This window comes from Monodelphis domestica, chromosome 8 (assembly GCF_027887165.1).
Source record: "Monodelphis domestica isolate mMonDom1 chromosome 8, mMonDom1.pri, whole genome shotgun sequence".
Lineage (NCBI taxonomy): Eukaryota > Metazoa > Chordata > Mammalia > Didelphimorphia > Didelphidae > Monodelphis > Monodelphis domestica.
In genome coordinates, this window is record NC_077234.1 from 184,457,360 (window position 1) to 184,477,414 (window position 20,055).

The 20,055-nt window shown below is 39.0% G+C and overlaps 1 long non-coding RNA gene across 1 annotated transcript in view; it reads left to right on the plus strand.

Annotated features, from left to right (window-relative positions):
• Positions 1–19,287, plus strand: part of LOC130455996 (uncharacterized) — a 71,976-nt gene extending 52,689 nt beyond the window's left edge. Inside the window, exon 3 of the long non-coding RNA XR_008914284.1 lies at positions 18,972–19,287. This is a non-coding gene — a long non-coding RNA (uncharacterized LOC130455996). The remainder of the gene's footprint in view (positions 1–18,971) is intronic.
• Positions 19,288–20,055: the final 768 nt, after the last annotated feature.

Sequence of the window (20,055 nt, forward strand, 5' to 3'; positions counted from 1 at the left end):
AAAGAAAGAAAGAAAGAAAGAAAGAAAGAAAGAAAGAAAGAAAGAAAGAAAGAAAGAAAGAAAGAAAGAGAAGAGAAGAAAGAAAGAAAGAGAAGAAAGAAAGAAAGAGAAGGAAGGAAGGAAGGAAGGAAGGGAGAGAGAGAGAAAGGAAGGAAGGAAGAAAGAAAGAAAGGAAGGAAGGAAGGAAGGAAGGAAGGAAGGAAGGAAGGAAGGAAGGAAGGAAGGAAGGAAGGAAGGAAGGAAGGAAGGAAGGAAGAAAGAAAGAAAGAAAGAAAGAAAGAAAGAAAGAAAGAAAGAAAGAAAGAAAGAAAGAAAGAAAGAAAGAAAGAAAGAAAGAAAGAAAGAAAGAAAGAAAGAAAGAAAGAAAGAAAGAAAGAAAGAAAGAAAGAAAGAAATATATATTGTTATAATTGTTAAAATCTGACAAGAAGCCAAGAAGAAAGCTACATAATATCTTTTGAATTGGATGTCTGGTAGAGATCTTAAATTCAATATATTCAAAACAGAATCAATTATCTTTCTCCCTAAAATCTCCGCCCCCCCCCCCCATTTACTTTCCCTATTACTGTAGAAGGCAATACAATCAGCCCAGTTCTTCAGCCTCAAAGGCTTGATTCCTCTCTGTTTCTCATCTCCCATATCCAATCTATTGCCAAGGTCTGTTTATTTGACCTTTGTAACATCTTTCATATATGTACACTCTGTTTGGCATTCAATGTCCTTCATAACCGAGTCCTTTCTATGTTCTCAGTTTCTTTGTACCTTATTCCCACACACATACTCTTCAATCTAGTGTTACTGACCTCCTGGCTGTTCCATGAAGAAGACACTACATTTCTCAGCTCTGGACATTTTCTCTGGCTCTCTGCCATACCCTGCCCTGAAATCCTCTCCTTGCTTCCAACTATTGACTTCTCTGGTTTCATTTAAGTCCCAACTAAAATGTCATTTTCTACAGGAAGCCTTCCATAACCCCTCTTAATTGCAGTCTTTCCTTCTTTTAATTATTTCCAATTTATCCTATACCTAGTTTACCTTGCATATATTTGTTTGCATGTTGTTTCTCCCATTAGATTGTAAACTCCTTAAGGTCAAAGATAGTCTTTTGCCTCTTTTTTTATCTCAAGTACTTAGCACAATTCCTGGCTTATGTGATAGGTGCTTAATAAATGTTAATTGGATTGAACTTTATAAAGGCCAATTGAAAAAAGAGAAAAGGACTTCCAGAAAAAAGGAATTTCCAGGAGCTGTTACCCTTCTTTGACATATATTCTCTAAACACGAGCCCACTTTCCCTGAATTCTCTAAGAAAGTATGAAAGAGAATATCACAGTTTGGGGGTGTTTTGTACCAATTGTTCTTATCATACTTCCTCAATAACTAACTTCCCATTGTAAGGGGTAAAATTAGGGGTTGTTGACTGAATATATTATACTAGTGGATGCCAGGGATTAATTCAATCCCAATAAAATACTCAAGTCAGTTTGGGATTTTTATGATGGTTTAATTACAACAGCGGGAAGAAATTAAGAAAAAGAGAGAGGGAAAAGGGTATAAGATTTCTCCGGCCTAGTCTAAGCCAAGGGAAGTTCAGAGAGCTCAGCCAGGAGGCCTCCTCAGAAGATTAAAATTAGCTCAGCTTCCAGCCACAAGGTCTACTCTGAGATGAGGGGCCTCCTAAGAGGATAGTGCTTTAGGAGGTAGAGGAAAAAGGAATCAGCCTAAACCACTCACCAAGGTTGCTCAGGGAAGACACCTCACCTAACCCATGCTACAGAGCTTCTCCAGTCACCTCAACCCCCAAACTGCCAAGACGCCCAGCATGCTGCCATGAGCCCCAGGAGAGAGCTCTCCGGCGAGAGAGGCCGGAGAGAGGAAGTGACAAGAAATATTTACATCTTTACATCACTTCCTGAGTCTCACATGTACCAATGGTAGCTTAAGCTTGACTTAGGACAGCCCAGGGGGTCTATCGGTTGTTTATTATTTGTCACTTGCTAGCATATGTCTGTCATAGGCCATCCTCCTCAACCCTTAATCCTTAAGTAGGGGTGTATACATTCCTGGTTGCTGGGATTTTAAAGGCTAATCAGGGTGGAGAAAATCTAAAATTCACACCATTCCTAAAACCTAGTTAATTCTGACTGACTAGCTATCAACTGATATCAACGGAGAAAGTAGATCACCAATATTAGGGGAAGCACCTACTAAGTCTTACTTTATATCAGCTCCTGAATTCCACACTCCCACGCCATGAGTTCCCATTTCTCCTGAGTTTCTGTCTCTTCATCTACTTAAATCAATTATCCTATGGAAAATGTGTTGCTCACATGTCTTTGCAAACTCATAAGAGATACATCCAAAGAGAATAAATAAACTCAAACATTCATATTTTTGAACTCCTGGGTCTAGATCAATCCTATGTATGGAGATACTTTCATCAGGCTTCCTACAGCCCCATCATAGATGTTTTACTATTTTGTTATGTGTTATGGTCTTCTTATAAAGTACTACTTATTTGCTTTTCAGCATATGCTGAGAAAAATAAATTAATAATATGTACCATTCAAGTATGTGTTCATTTCCATATAGAGTCAATGCCCAAGGCCATATAATTAGTAGTCGCTGAAACACAAGGTTAAAAGTAGGAGCTGGGTTTTACCAGTGGATGGGATCTCAGAACAAATTTTGATTGTATTATTCAATAAATCAACACATTTGGTGACCATAACTTCCTTAAAGAGAGAAAAGTGCTGAACAACAGAAGGTTACTGACTTTTTAGAATCCATAGAAAACAGCAGTTGCATCTCAGTAGTTGTTGTTGTTATTCTTTCATTTTCAAAGAGGACCAATGATATCATGAGATGATGTCTAAACTCTACACAAGTTGGATTTAAGTGAGGCAGAGTTGCCCAAAGTCATCGCCCTCCCTCTCTCTTCCAGAGTCATCAGTCTAGTGGCAAGACAAAAGTCAGGACAACTGGTCATGGTGCAGCATGCTTCGGATGATATTGACTTCTTCAATGTCTGACCAAGCTCTAAGTGCTCTGTAGCACCTGCTTCAACCACCTTTATGGTTATTGGAACTAATTGTTCTCTTCCACTCATTCTGAAGGAGGAAATCTTCACATGCTTGGGGTCAGACATGCCCGAACTCACAGATTTGAGGTCTGTTGGTTACCCTCAACCTAGTTTAGCCTGTCTGCCAAGATGGTTTTATCCTGGTATGGTTGCTATGCTATGGCTTCTTGGAGTCACAGGTGAAGCAGTTGGGTGACAAGCAGATGTCAAAAGTGGAGAAGCAGCCCTGAAAAGGGCTCAGCAAGCCCTCACTCCAAAGGTACTAGTCCTTCCTATACACCCAATACACATATGAAAGCCCCTGGGGTAAACAAAGTTCTCTCCAATGAGTGGATTGTTAAGCAGAGGGATTCAGGAACCCAATAGTATCACTAAGTGGTAAAATGCTCACCACCTTTTATATTTGTTTTGTTGTTGTTGTTGTTTTATTTTGTTTTTTAAACCCTTACCTACCATCTTAGAATCAATAAGGTGTATTGGATCCAAGGCAGAAGAGTGGTAAGGGCTAGGCAATGGGGGTCAAGTGACTTGCTCAGGGTCATACAGCTGGGAAGTGTCTGAGGCCAGATTTGAACCCAGGACCTCCTATCTCTAGGCCTGGCTCTCAATCCACTGAGCTACCCAGCTGCCCCCTAACGTTTCTATTTTTAATATATGTCAAATAGAAGATATCTTGAGAAACTCAACCAAAGTACAATCATTATATATATATATATATATATATATATATATATATATATATATATATATATATATCTGGACATTTTAATAGTCTAATCTCTTAGGATTTAAAAAAATATATATTACAATATTGAATTGCAAAGTTTTTAACTATAGTACCCAAATCAGAGACCTTATAAGATATGCAAGCAAAGAATAGCTTTATGAAAGAAGAATCAGATGAGCAAAAATGAAATAGGATGTTACAGGAATGCATTTCTTGATATGAATATATATCTATATGAAAGATACATGAATATATCTCATCAGCACATGGATATGTGAAGGGCTTTGTACTTTTAAGTTTGCTTTTTAGAAAGGGGGTATTAACTCCAATTTACTTATTCTAACCAGTTCCCTATGAATTATGTATTATATCTTCTCCAAGAAGTTTGACAAATTTTTGACTAAGAAAAACAGACAGTAAATTTAGTGAAATCAAGAAAAAACAAAAGAACTCATAATTGTTCAGGTAATCAAGTTCTAAAACAAAGCAAAAAGCACATTTTATGACTATGGGAAAAAATTTTAAATCCATGACTACAAAAATTCTTTCTGCTTTTTTATATAAGTAGGAAAAAACATCATCATCTTAGTAAATGAGTTCTTTGTAAGATACTTTATCCATAAAGCACTTATTAAGAAGCACTTCATTAAAAAAAATTAACATAGCACTAAGTGAAATAGACGTGATGATCTGTTGACTATTTCTTGTTGCAATGACTAATGTACTCTGGCTTGTGACTAGAGAACTGCTACTAGTATGGGGACACACCTGAGGGTTTCCTAGTTACAATGGGGAGAGATGAGAGACACTGAGAGAGATGTTAAGAGATGCTGCCACAAATAGAGGAATGCTGACACAGGGGATTGCACTCGGGTTTGTCTATAATCTCTATTGATGGCTGATAGATCAATCTATTTCCAAACCTCTTCCTCCCTTACTCCCTCCCTTAACCACCTGCTTCTTGAAGCCTTTTGGCTTCCTCCTTCCCCCCTGAATGGACTATAAAATACTCCTTTTTTCTTTCTCAGGTAAGGGGTTTATTAGGAAACAACAGGATGGGAAACTGAGTTAAGAGGGATGAGGGTTTCCCTAATCTATAATAAGAATTTGAGGGTTTAAGAAATCAGTCCAGTAACAACTGTGACAGAGGGACAGTTAGAGAGATGGAGGGCAACTGTTTAAAATCTTCTTTCTTCTTCACAAAGCCACCAAGGTCTCTCAACTTAACTCAAGAAGCCCCCCCCCCCTCAAGGGCCCTTCAGCCTGGGACAAAACCTAAGTAATACTTCTCAGCTTCTTCCCCCTACAGCCAGGCTTGCCTCCTTTCTTGGTCAGTCAACCCCCCAGAAAGAAACAGAAATAGTTCCTCCTTTGGTCAGAGCCCAAAGCCAAACCGGCCCCCCCCAAGGGTCCTTCAGGCAGCTTCAACTGCCTCTCATCCTGGGAACATTCTGTTTGGAACCTTCTTGATTTTGCAGACAGGTCCTCAGCCTTGGTTCTTGCATCTTGGCTTGTCTTGCAAAACCTCTCTCTCTTCATGTCTCTACCACAACCCCTCCCTTTTATTCCATAAAAAATGCAACTTGCATTTTTTAATGATACTTACCTTAACAATAATTTCATCTATCTATCTTAACTCTGCTCTGTTATAAATGTAACCTAACAAAATCCTAGCTCATCTTAGCTATTCTATCTATTTAAATGCTAAGCTAAGTATGGGTTATAGGAAAATGGTTTAGGTAAGGGATGTACATGAACATAGTTATTTCATAACAAATCAAGTAACAATTTTCAAATCATCTCAACAATTCCACTAACATTAAGAATATGCAAATATCCTATTTCCTAATGTCTATATAGTCACTAAGAAAATTATCCCATCACTAACAAATGCTAATGTACAATTATAATGCAATCTAACTCCTATACTTCAGAACACCTATGTCTCTACTTTCTTAAGCCTTAAACAAATTCACTAGGCTTTTACTATTGTTAGTGGTTAGACTATTAATAAGTTACTCTGATGTAGTTAGCAAATTAGTTAATTAGTAAGTACATGTGTCCACAGGGTATACTTAATACAGATTTACATATGTACATCATTCTAAATTTCCGTGCAAACTCATGCAGAAAAGAAATATCTCTATCTGAATTTCCCACAGAAATTTCATCAGAGTGTCTTTTGTAATGCCACTATGCATGTTATATACTTGCCCAATCCATGAGATATCTTACTTTGCTATATAGGATGTGCATGTATATATGTGATGTTCACATGTGTGACGCATCCTTACATATCCTCATGATCAAAAGTTCCAAAGTTTCAAAGTTCCAAAGTCCTTCCATGTCCAGTCATGTTGCTTATAGAAACTCTTCCTTCCTCTCTGGTCAGCCCATCACTCTTCCATCTTCTGTCACTTGATTGAAGACTTGTGTTCTTCACATCAGGATCCACTGCAATAATCAGGAACCTGGAACACATGAATAAACCACGAACTTGTGTGCAATTAAGATTTTTACCTATGTATGCAAGTAAGAGTGAAAAGTACATTTGCATGGAAATGAGTGGAAATCTTCATGCATATATGTCAGAATTTTTCAATCTTCCTTCCTGCATGCAAGTAAGGATTATATGTGGTTTTCTTCATGCATGGGGGTAAGTTTTGCCCTTGTTTCTCTTTGTGCCTGCAAGTAAGGTGTACAAGTGTTTTACATGGATGGGTGTGAGCATTATGCATAAGAGTAGCGAGTACAAGTTTGTTAAATCTTGTTTCACCTTTCACTAAAAGATTTGTCTTATGGTTAATTTAGTTCTGTATCTTGGAGATAGAATCTAAAGAATTGTATATTCATTTATAAAAACATTGTTTCTTTCTGTTTTGTTATTGTGTCAGGCAGAGACTATTTTATATTTTATATTGAGGCTTTTTTCTATGGCTGCTAATGTTGTCCTTTTGTAGACAGCATATGGTAGGGTTTTGGACTCTAATCCACTCTGTTATTCACTTGTGTTTTATGGGTGAGTTCATTCCATTCACATTCAGAGTTATGATTACTAGCTGTGTATTTCCCAGCATTTTGATTTCTGCTCCTTTTCCTGCCTTTTCTTCTTTCACTATTTCCTTCTACACCAATATTTGCTTTTGAACAGTCCCCCTTGTTCCCCTTATTTTACTTCCCTTTCTACCCCCTCCCTATTTATCCCCCCCCTTATTTTCCCTCTAGTCTTTCTAAAATTAAACCCCCGCTCCCTCCCTCTCTTGTACTGCTTCCCTCCCCACCAGACCGTTTGTTACCCTTCTACTCCCCTATAGGGTGCAAATCTATTCTCTGCCCCCAATGGATTGGATTGTTTTTCCCTCTTTGAGTCACTTTCAAAGCACATAAAAGTTGAGTATTTCCTGTCTCTGACCTCTTTACCCTTCCAGTGCTTCTTTATGACATATAAATTTACCCCCATTTGTTTCTTTTCCCATTTCTTTTAATATTAACCTATTTCAAAGCTCTAGTTATATATATATATATATATGCATACTTATGCATATGTATTTTTGCATGCATATATCTATATACCTATTTATGTCTTGTCCTTTCATCCTATACAGTTTGTTGCTGTTCCCTCTAAGTATACTTCTTTTTGCTGCCCAGGTAATAACAACAGTTTTTAAGAGTTACCAATGACTTCTTTTCTTATAGGGATACATATCATTTTAACTTATTGAGTCTCTTAAAATTTTTTTGTTTTTGTTTTCTTTTTCCCCCTTTTTTTAAATTACCTTTTGCTAATTCTCTTGAGTTCTGTGCTTGGACATCAAATTTTCTGTTCAGGTCTGGTCTTTTCTTTACAAATTCTTGGAATTCTTCTATTTTGTTGAATGACCATACTTTCCCCTGTAAGAATATAGTCAGTTTTGCTGGGTAGTTGATTCTTGGTTGTAGACCTAGTTCTCTTGCTTTCTGGAATATCGTATTCCATGCCTTTCTTTTTTTCAGTGTGGATACAGCCAGATCCTGAGTTATCCTCACTGTGGTTCCTTGGTATCTGAATGACTTCTTCTTGGCAGCTTATAATATCTTTTCTTTGGTATGATAGTTCTTGAATTTGGCTATAACATTCCTGGGTGTTGTCAGTTGGGGATTAAGTACAGGAGGTGATCTGTGGATTCTATCAATCTCTACTTTTCCGTCTTTTTCAAGGATTTCAGGGCAGTTTTCTTTAATAATTTCCTATAATATAATGTCCAGGCTTTTTCTTTTGTCATGGTCTTCTGGTAGGCCAATAATTCTTAAATTGTCTTTCCTTGAATGATTTTCTAAATCCTCTGTTTTGTGAATGAGATGCTTCATATTTTCCTCAATTTTTTCATTCTTTTGGTTTTGTTTTATAGTGTCCTGCTGCCTTGTGAGGTCACTCGATTCTAGTTGTTGTATTCTGGTTCTTAAAGACTGGATTTCATCCTTAGTTTTTTGGTCATCCTTTTCCTTTTGGTTGGATTTTCTTTGGAGGTCATCTTTCATCTTCTTCACCTCATCTTTCATCTCCTTTGCCTCATTTTCCAGCTGGTTGATTTTGGCTTTCAAGACACTATTTTCTGTTTCTAGATGACTTATCTTAGTTTTTAAGTTCTTTTCCCAATTGTCTTCAGCCTCTCTTAATTGTGTTTTGAATTGCATTTTGAGTTCTTCCAAAGCCTGTATCCAATTTGCTGGGATTTCTGATTTTTCCTTTGCTGGGTCCTCCCCCTCTGTTTCATTCACTCTTTGCTCATTACCTGTGCAGAAGCTGTCTATTGTAATTTCTTTCTTCTTTTTCTGTTGTTTGCTCGAGTTTACCCCTTCTTTGCTCCCCGTATTTGGCTGTGCTCTTGCTCCTCTCATTTTGTTTTAGTTTTGGGGCTGCCAGTCTCCCCTCTTGGAGCTTTGTCAGATCTCTTGGTACAGTCTCAAGGGGAGGAATGTTAGCTTCCCTGTCCTCTGGAGGCTTTTGATTGGATTGAGTTCAGGTGGGTTGGGCTGTATGTGGTATGAAGCTCTGAGGCTCTGAAGACTCCTGGAAGGCTGGGCCGCACTCTCTCCAGTTCTCTCCAGTTGCTTCTCTGCTGTTTGCAAGTGCCTTTGCCCACCTCCCTGAACTCTGACGAGCTCTGACTGAATTGGGTTCAGCTGGATTGATTTCATTGTGCCCCAAGGCAAAGGTGAGGCTGGAGCTCGATGGAGGGACCCAGCCACAGCACAGTCTCTCCCTGGCTTCCTCCCTGCTGTCCAAGCTGGATGCTCCGAGCCCAGCTCCCCACTGCTCACAAGGTAAACCCTGCAAACCAGCACCTTTGCCCACGCAGAGGTTCCTGCTGCTGCTGCCGTGGGCACTCTGGGTTGTGGGGGAGGGGTCCTGGAACCTACCCTCTGCCTTCCCCTTAGCCCTGAGTATTCTCAGATTCCGGCTTTTGGGGGGCATACCTTTTGATTTGAGTCCAGAAGGAGGGTTCCCCACTTCTGTCCTGTTGTTCAGCTTGGATTTTGGTGCCCTAGGAGCATTCAGTCTGTATCGGTAAGGAAGGGTCTTCCAGGAGGTCTGAACTTTTGCTGCTTGCTAAGCTGCCATCTTGACTCCACCCCCTAATGTTGTCCTTTTGGCTGTAACTGGCTGCATATGTTCTGGGGTGCTATCGTTTAATCATTGCGACATGTGCAGGGCTCTCTCTACTGTATTCTGGTGGTTCTCATGTGTTTTCCTGTGTTTCCGGTATGGACTGCATTTGCTTATCAATTATTTCCCTAGGGCTACTCAATATTATGGGTGTGATGCAATTTCACAGGTGAAGCATGGAACCATGGATCTCTTTGATCCACCTTTATAGATGTTGGAGTTGTCATTATGACTGTAGTTGGTCTGATCCATCTTGGTTCTGTAGGAGATTCTCTATTAAAGTTTTTGACATATACCTTATCACCTGGTTTTATCTTGTGCAATGAAAAATCTAGTGGTATTCTTTGCACAAGCAAACCCAGTTTCCTTAGTTCTTCAATCCTACATTGTATCTGTTTTAGGTATTCATGAAGAACACATTCCCCTCTCAATATGGACAAGTAAGGTGGCTTTACTGTCCTACCATGCCAAAGTGGCTGACCATATAACATTTCAAAAGGTGATATGTGTAGGTCACATGTGTAGGTAGAACCAAGGCCTGGTTCTGATGTTGAACAAAGCAAGAGGCAAAACATCTGTTCATTTTAAATGTGCATCTGAACAGTTTACCTATCTGTGATTTTAATTTTGTTCATACGCTTGACTTGCCCAGATCTTTGAGGTCAATATACTGAATGGTAATTGCACTTAATCCCCAACTTCTTATAGATTTCTTGTAAAACCTGAGAAGTAAAGTGGGACCCCTTGTCCGAATCAATGGTATCGGGAATGCCATGTCTTGGTATAATATCCTTCAATAGAAATATCACTACCATAGCAGTGTCACTTTTCTTGGATGGACATGCTTCAACCCATCTAGTCAATCTATCCACTAACCAATGCATATTTGTATCTCTTGTCTTTAGGCATGTTGATATAATCAATTTGAATACACTGGAAAGGCATATAGCTGAGTGGTCTGCCTCCCAATGCAACACTCTTAAAATGTCCTTGATTATATCTCCTGCATATTTCACATGCCTGACAAGTTCTAATGGCATTTGTAGTTATTCCTGGTGCTGTCCAATATTTTTTTATGGTCTCCAGAGTCCCTTGCATTCTGTAATGTCCCTTTGCATGAATTACAGTGCATAGACGTTGATATAACTTTTTAGGGAGAATAGGTTTGCCCCCTCAAGCAATCCAGATGCCTTTGATCAGTTTAGCACCAAGCTGCTCTTTCCATGACTGTATCTCTTCTCTGTCATAGGCTTCAGTGATATTATGCCTTTCGATCAGAGAGAAATTCAGCACATGGTGGGGACCGAACCTAGTAGCATATTTTGATGTTATGTCTGCTCTGTCATTCCCTAGGGATGTTCTGTCCTTTCCATGAGTATGTGCCTTAAAATGGATTATGGCCACCTCTTTAGGAAAGTCTACAGTACTTATAATACGATCTATCAAATTGCTATATGCAATTGGTTTCCCAGCTGAAGTTTTATACCCTCTGTTTTTCCATATGTATGATGACCAATGTACAGTGGAGAAAGTGTAGTGTGAACCCAGAAATATATTAGTTATTTCCCCTCTAGCTAATTCCAGGGTCATGAGCAGAGCCTTGAGGTCGGCTCCTTAGGTGCTGACATGACTTGGCAATGATGCATGCCAAAGTGTTTTGTCATTGTCAACAACTGCTGCCCCTGTGAATTTTCTCCCATCATGAACATAGGACGACCCATCTGTGTATAACTCAATTTCTGGATCAATAAGAGGTGTATCTTTAAGGCATTCAATTGGCCTATGTATGAGTTCCACTATTTGATCACATTCATGCAATACTTCTCCACTCATTGGCAAATCAGGGATCAGAGTTGCTGGGTTCAACGGTGCACATCTATGAATTGTGATATTATCATTGCCCAACAATATGACTTCATACTGGGATATTCTTGCATTGGTGAATGAATGCATACTTTGCGACTGTAACAGTTTTTCAATTTGGTGTGCAGAATACACATGCAATTTACATCCCAGTCCTATATCATAGGACTTCTTGACCATTAGAGCAGTAGCTACTACGCTCCTGAGGCAATGCACAATTCCTTGTGCAACCGTGTTGAGGATAGAACTGTAAAACGCTATAGCCTTTAAATTCAACCCAAAATACTGTGCTAACATTCCAGAAGTGATGCCTTTTGCTTCATGGATGTACAAGTGGAATTCCTTCTTATAATCAGGTATTCCCAAAGCTGGAGCTGATAGAATAGCTCCTTTCAACTGTGACAAAGCATATAAATGTTCCTTATTCAATTTTAATGGTTCTTTGATGTCTTTCTTTGTCAAATCAGTTAAGCACTTGAAAATATGAGAATATCCCACTATGTACTGCCTTGAGAAACCAGCAACCCCCAGAAAAGCTCTAAGTTCTTTCTTAGTTCTAGGGATGCCTAGCTTCTGTTTGTTTGCTATCCTTTTATTAGAGATTTTCCTGGTGCCCCCCTCCAGGACAAATCCTAAATATTCCACTATTGGAAGGACCCATTGAATTTTCTTTTTAGAAACTTTATATCCCCTCTTATAAAGTTTTATCAATAATTTCTTTAAATCTTCTAAACAGGTCTTAGGGTCAGGAGATGCTAGCAACAAATCATCCACATAGTGTATCAATCTGCTACATTTGAAAGTTATGGTATCTAGATCTCTTTGCAACAGTTGACAAAATATTAAAGCAGACTCACAACATCCTTGCACTAATCTAGTATAGCACAGCTGGGATTGTCCCCATTGGAAAGCAAAAGTATTTTGAGGATCAGGGTGCAACGGCATAGTAAAGTAAGCTTTGCTCAGTTCTAACACTGTGTACCACCTAGCCTCTGCAGATATCTGAGTTATAATATCATTTGGAGAAGGTGTTACAGTATGTCTTTTCTTTATAAAAGTATTCACAGCCCTGAAATCCATCACAAATCTCCAGGCAGGAGTGCCATCTTCATTTAGCTTATTCTTTTTAATAGCTAAAATTGGGGTATTGTATTCACATACCCTAGGTCTCAATATAGCTTGCTCAAGCAAACACTGTGACTACCTGTAGGTAATTCCCCATTCTCCTTTTCTTTCTCTCTCACACAAAATAAGAAAAATTAAATATATGATTAAAGATTCTCTAAGAAATCATTTAAAAAACTGATAGCATAAGTTTCAAGATGGAAGGGCCACAGTGTCTACCTAGTCCAGTTGTATTACACACAAATAGAAACAGATCCCTACTGACTACTAGTCTCTTGGTAACCAAGGATGACGATTGTCTTTGTGCGCTTTCATCTGTGATGTAGATGAGTGTGCACAAAGACACTTGTGCATGAAAGAGATTTTAAGTGGAAAAGTCGATGCACAGAGACAGTCCCACTCTCTCGGTGTTGAAAGCCTGGGTCCATTGGCCCGAAAGGTCGTTACACCTGGAGACTTCCTCAGCTGCATTGGATGGCCATGTTGTCTTTTGTGCTCCAACATGCCTTAAGCACTCCACAGTGCTTTGCTGCGTTGCCATCTCAGCCGTTGAACCTTCTTGTTGGTTTCTTCCGTCTGTTTGGCCAAAGCAGTCTTCACATGCTGGGTGAACAAAGCCCTTGTTCACCAGGGGTCTATGACCCTATGGCTACCCTCACAAGGTCTAGCCGGCCTGTTGAAGCCATTGCCCGGAGTGTGGCCGCTGCCGCATGCTACTGACTACTAATTGACTTGGAAAATCACAATTCTTTGTTGTGTTTTTATTTTTCTTTTTAAATATTTCCCAGTTATATTTTAATCTGGTTCAGCCTACACTCAAGAGTTTGACACCACAATCTAATCCAAAACCCTTCATTTTACACATAAAGATAATTTAAGTGACTTGTTCATGGTCATTCCAAGTAATAAGTAGAAGGACAGGGACAAGATAATTGTGGGAAAAAGGAGAATATAGATGAGACACTGATGTTTTCTACAGTTCTAAAGCATAAGTCCATCCTCACAAGTGTGATCATAGGGACATGAAATAACAGAGGCAATCTAGACCACCCTCCTCTCATTGTACAAATGAAGAAACTGAGGCAGAAGGAGATTACATGATTTACCCAAGGCTTCACAGATAGTGACAGAGCCATGATTCTATCTGAGGTCCCATTGCCTCCTGAGAGATGGTCCAAACATTTTGACCCTACTACCTTTATGAATTCCCTTTTCATAACTTATGTCTCCAGGAGAAGTTATAACTATAACCTACTATTATTAGCTAACATTTTCATTATCAGTTAACATCTTAGTAGGGATTAATTACTAGCCAACTAAGAACAAGAATTGGATAAGTACTAACAGAGAATAGGGCCAGGTGCCAGAGGGAGCAGGGAGCAACAGGTAGGTAGAAAGGGGAGCTGATAAGCAGAGATATAACTCCAAAAATAATGATGTCTAGGGCAAACAATATGAACAATGTTGCAATTTATGGTTCTAAAATAATACAAGAATTAAGGTAGATTAAATTGACTACTAGAGAAAATTAGTAAGATATATATACATATATATTTACACACTTTATATATTTGTGTATTTGTATATGTGTATAAAGGATTTTAATTGCTGAAGAAGTATACATATTAAATTTTTACATCTTAAGTTTTTATTGCCCCCTTCTCCTCACCCAAATAACAGTTCTATTAATAAGGGAAAGGCACCAAAGAGACTTTTCCCTACTTCACAATTTTACCTGAGGCCAGTGAAGTCAGTTCCACTAAGAATTACACTTCCTTTGAATTTTAGCACTCAGGTCATAGTTTGTCCACTCCTGCAATAGGCTAAGACTTTAAAGAGACAGTTAACTGTATTCTTAAACAGGTCAGAATTCTTTTCAAAAGAATATTAGGATGAAGGCAATTGAGTTCCAATTCTTACGTAAATAAATATGATCTCACTTTTGAAAACTAGATCCTTGTTACAATTCCCACTTACCCAACAAGGAGGGAATAATACCAGAAATCTCATAGCGGGTCAATTAAGAACTGGCTGATTTGGGGGCACTTTTTTGGGAAAGGCTGCATTTTAGCAAGCTGCTCTCTCACTAATATGAACCGATTCAAGTAAAAATGATGCTCCAAGAAACTGCTGATCATATTCATTTTATATTTTAGATGATTGTTCTTTGTTTGCTTTGATTGCTCTATGCTAGCAACTATAACTATATGGGCCTTGCTTCCTTTAAGCTATTTCATTTTTTGTTTCTTTTCATTTCTCTTTTCCTACTTCTTTTTAAGTCCTCCATGTCCTTTTTAAGTTCTAGAGCTCAGAAATGGACAAAAGAATTAAATTGAACAGATGAAATTAGAGAAATGTTTATTGAGTTCCTTAATGTAGGAATATTATAATATGGTTCTATAGGAGAAAAAAAGTTTTATAAGATATGGTCTGATTCCTCAAGATTCTTGAAATTGAAATAAAGAATGTAAACTGAGAGAAACTGTTGCTTGTTGAAATGGAGAAGGTAAACTGAAGGGAACCTGCTTCTCTTTGCAATGGCTGTTGTTCTCTGGCTGGCTGTGACTAGAGAGGCTGCTACTGGGACCTGAGGCTGCTTATTTTTAATGGAGGCAGAACAGAGAAAATGCTGAGGTACAGGGATACCACCACACAGGAATACTCGTACACAGGGAACACTGCTCTGGGAGATGCTCTAGATAGATACTAGGGTTTACTCTGGGGTTTGTCTGCTAATTAATCCCTACTACTTGCTGATGGATCAATATTTCCTAACCCCCTTTCTCCATCACCTCCCAGATCTTCTTGAAGCCTTTGGCTCCTTCCCTCCCTCCTGAGTTGAACTATAATGATACTCTAGTTGCTTTCTCAATCAAGGGGTTTATTGGGATAACAGGATGGGAAACTGAGGTAAGAGGGATGAGGAATTTCCCTAATCTAAATGAGATAAAATTGAGATTTTGGGGAGTCACAAGTGTAACTCTTAGACAGTTAGAAAGATGGAGGACAATAGCAGTTCAAAATCTTCTTTCTTCTTCTTCACAAATCAGTCTGGCAGGTATCTCCAAAAGCCAAGTCAGCCTCACTAAAGTCTCTCAGCCAGCTTCAAACCTCCAGGGAGAGAGTGTGTGTCTCCCAGTCAGAGACAAAGTTCAAAAGCCCCTCTCCCCTGTCAGCTCAAACTGCAACAAATGGGGACATTCCATTGGAATCTTCTCTTGACAGGCATCTAGAGCTAGATCTCCAGCTTTGCATCTTGGTCCACAAGTCCTGAAAAATCTCTCTCTCTCATGTCTCTATCACAAAATCTAATTAAAGATATAAGACATACCCATATAAAGAGTTAAATAACAATGTTAAAATAGAATTAACTATATAAGGCCATCAAATAAATGAATGAATGAATAAATGAAAACATATTTAAGTGCTTATACTATGTCAGGCACAATGCCTAGAAAGCATCTAGGATACAAAAAAAAAGCAAAAAAGATAGTTTCTGACTTCAAAGATCTTATATTCTAATCTAATACGGAAAAAAAGACCACATATATAGGGGAGAGGTTGCCAGGGAAGAATGTTTTGGGCAAGGCAATATAAGGGGAAATTTTAGGGTTGTGACTTAATCTAAATTTAATGGGTCATCAGGGAAAATCCCAAATAAAATACCCAAGTCAGTTTGGAAATTTTATGGTGGTTTAATTAATATAGAGGGAGGAATTGAGAAGAAGAGAGAGGGAAAGTGTATAGGATTTCTCCAGCCTAGCCTGGGCCAGGGGGAGTTTCAAAGACCTCTGCCACAAGGTCTTTTCAGAAGATTAGAGGCTTCCTAAGAGGATAGTGTTTTGGAAGGTAAAGGAGAAAGGAATCAGCCTAAATTCTGAGAGAGCTCAGAGAAGATGCCTCACCTGAACTAGGTTACTAAGTTTCTCCCCATATTGTATCAAAGAAGATCACCATCAAAACCGGGCAATAGCTGCAGCCATGCCAAGATGCCAAGACTCTCAGCACACGGCCTCCAGAGCCACCTCTCCATGAAAAAGAGCTGGAGAGAGGAAGTGATGCCAAATATATAGACTATTTTTACATCACTTTTCTTCATCTCACATATACCAATGGTAGCTTAAACTTGACTTAGGACAGCCCTGGGGTTTATCAGTTGTTTCTGATTTGTCATTTCCTAGCGCATGTCTGTCATAGGCCATCCTTCTCAATACTTAATCCCTAAATAGGGGTGTAGACATTCCTGTTTTGTTAGACTAAGCAGGGTGGAGTAATTCTAAAACTCACAGTAGTTTTAAAAACGGTGATTGGAACCATAGGGTAAATGATTAACATGCCCGTGTCAGGAATGATAATGATTGATTTGATTGCTGATTTTGGAGCTAAAGTTGGAAAATAGAGCAGGGAGGGAACCTAAGGCATGGCTCAGACATGACTGGACAGTAGCATCGTAGGCCCTGATATTGGGCAGGAAAAGATAAAGACTTGTCAATTAGATCCCAAGGTCACAAGGATGATAGAAAGGTTGTTGCAAGGCCGGGTCAGAGGTGGAGGCTGGAGGACAGGCAACAAAGAATGGAATTACCTGCACAGAGTTAAATAACTGTATATTAAAAATTATAGAATGTTAGAGCTTAAATGGACTTGAGAGATAATTATTATTCAAACCTTTCATTTTATGAATGAGGATATTGAGGGACTAGTTCATGGACACTCAGGTAAAGATGAAATAGGGTCAGGCTATGAACCAAAGTCCTCTAAATCTAATGAGCCTTCTAGTAGCCATGCTTTTTATTAAACTAGCAGTTCCTAGATGGAACTGGCCCATCTTTTCAAACGTCAGGCCCTAAGTCAACTTCTCATCTATCCATAAAGCTTCTTATTCTCTGAAGAGTCAATCCCAATTCTGTTGTTGTCTCTCTGCAGTCATTCTGAGATTGAGTTTAATTAGTTATAAATATTATGTGTGTGTATGTTTATAGGCTATACATCTAATTATGTTATAATTTGGACAATAGCCAATCTTCATTGTGACAAGGGAATCACTTTTAAAAGACTGATATATATTAATTTAAGGTCGCCAAGGAATTCAGCTATGTAATTCCTAAATGAAAACTCAAGTCAGCCGTCAACCTTTTATAGAGTTTAATTACAGACAGGAGGAAGAAAGGAATTAGAGATAGAGAGAGAGAGGGAGAGAGAAAGGGGAGAGAAGGGAATAGGGCTTAAATACCCCTTCTGTTTAGGCTGGGCCAAAGGGCCCAAGCCCTTAGATAGCTGGGGCAAAGAAAAGAGATCAGTCCCTATTACTCACGTGACCAAAATGGAGAAACAGTCTCAGAAGCCCCCACCTTCAGCTTCCTTCAGAGCAAGCTTCTCAGAGCACCTCTCCAACCACTCAGAGCCAAAACTCTCCAACCACCCCCCAGTCCTCAGACCCCTCTCTCTTTAAGGAAACCATCCAAGTTCCCTCCCCTCAGTTCTCACATCTACCAATCACTGTCCATCATTTTCCCTGTGCCAATGGTGGCTCTAGCTTAACCCAGGACCGCCCAGAGGTCTGGGCTTTGCACATGTCTGTTGGAGGTCATATTCTCAAATAATTAAATTTTGATCTATGCTGCAGCCCTTCCTAAATCCTGTTAGGACTGAGTGGGGTGGAAATTGTATTTTCCAAGACCTGATTCTGTCATTCCAAGTATCTCTATTGTATCAATTCTAAAATCAATCACGACTAAAAGAAATTCCTGTTCTGTGCTTAAGCATAGGTCAAAGCCCTTTCCATTGTTCAGCAAAAGGTTTCTGTCCTAAAGTAATCTTAAGAAGGGAGGAGAAGGAACCTCCCATGCCAATGGGGTTCACATTCCAATACACTATCAGTAAGAAATTTTCCAAGTATGAAATTTCCCAATGGTGAAATTTCCAACATTTATAAGTCTAAGAAATTTTAAGGTTTACATCATCATTCGGTTAATGACGAGCCCCAGCCATACTTCTTCACTATCTAGATTTCTCGATCTGTGCCAGTTTCATTTCCATCCTGGAGAAACCTCTATCTACGAATATACTAAATTGACTGGAAGAGAAGCCTACTAGGAGGTAATCATGGGAGAGAAAATTTGGAAAGTAGATTGGAGCTAGACTGTAAAGGTCTCAATTGTGAGCCTCAGGGGTCTGAACTTTGACCCACTGGTAATGGGAAACTACTAAAGTTTGGGGTTTTGGTTTTTTAACAGTGGCTTTTGAAATGGGGGCCTTAGGAAGACTAATTTGACAGGAGAATATAGGATGGTTTGAAAAGGAAAAGAGGCTAAAACAGGGATGAAATTGTTACAATAATGTGGGTATGAGGAAATGTGTGCCAAAAATAAGGTCAATGATAGGGAAAATGGAAAAGGAATAGAAGGGAAAGGCATTATAAACTAAGAATCCATAGGATTTGGTGACTGGATATGGGAAGAAAGGGAAAAGTCCGTAATGACCATTACTAGGATGCACTGATAACATATTTTCTAATTTATCTGCAGGGATACTTTGCAGGAGGAAATAACCACAGTCATAAGGGGGCTGGTCCAAGCCCCTATTCCCCATGATGCCTAGTGGAAACAGCTATCAAAAAAAGGCCCTGTGAATTCGGGAAAAGTCTTTCATGAAACAGACACAGCAGGTCTTACTATCAAAACACTGACCTTGGGAGAATGGGAAATAAATTGACAGGTTTACTGAAGATATATACTATCTTGAAAGGGAAGCAGTTATTGTCATGCAGCTAGAAGAGATGATTCACCTGCTGATGCTTCCTTTCCCTGAGATGGCAGTCAATAAAGTCTAGTGGGAGCAAAGCCCAGATATTATTGACCTGATGTGATTTCTGAACTCTACTCCTTTAGGGCAAGTTATTATTGAGAAATAAGGTTAGCTGTTCAAGGAGAAATACTTGTAGGGCTGAGCTAGATGGTGACCTTTGTACCTACAGACTGTCTTCTTCCTTTTTGTCTGCTCAAGTTAGCCTATGGCATATATGTGGAAACAGTCCATTCATGATTGGATCTCACAAGCAATATCTTCTCTTTGTGTTTCCCAGATGTGGTAGGATCATAGGTCAGAAACTTGTTTATTTGTAACTTTGCAAATAACCAGAGGGATCTAAGGAGGGGTCTTTGAAAAAGTCAGATTAGAAGAATTTGTTGCTCATAAGAACTGGCCTGAGACTAGATTGGTTTGCCTATTTTTCTAGAGGACTGGTTCTAAGAAGCTCCCTTTTATACTCTTTTTTCATACCTTTTCATGATAGCATCTGGGGAAGAAGCAGACTCCCTATGCCACTTCTTCTTCACACTTCCATGATCCTGTACTCCAAACTCTACCTCTGGCATGGAACTCAAGCTCCTACCCTAGGATCTTTGACTTCTGAGTGTTGATCATTCACTTTAACTTGTCCCAAATCAAACTCACCATGTTATTTCCCAATCATTCTCATGTAATACCACTACTTACACCCTCTTTTTCTCCCCCAAACTTCACTTTTCAATTTTATGTCTATTCAATTTTAATCTGAAAGCAATAATCACATTAATATTAGCAATCCTAGAAAGGATGAGTTAATCAGTC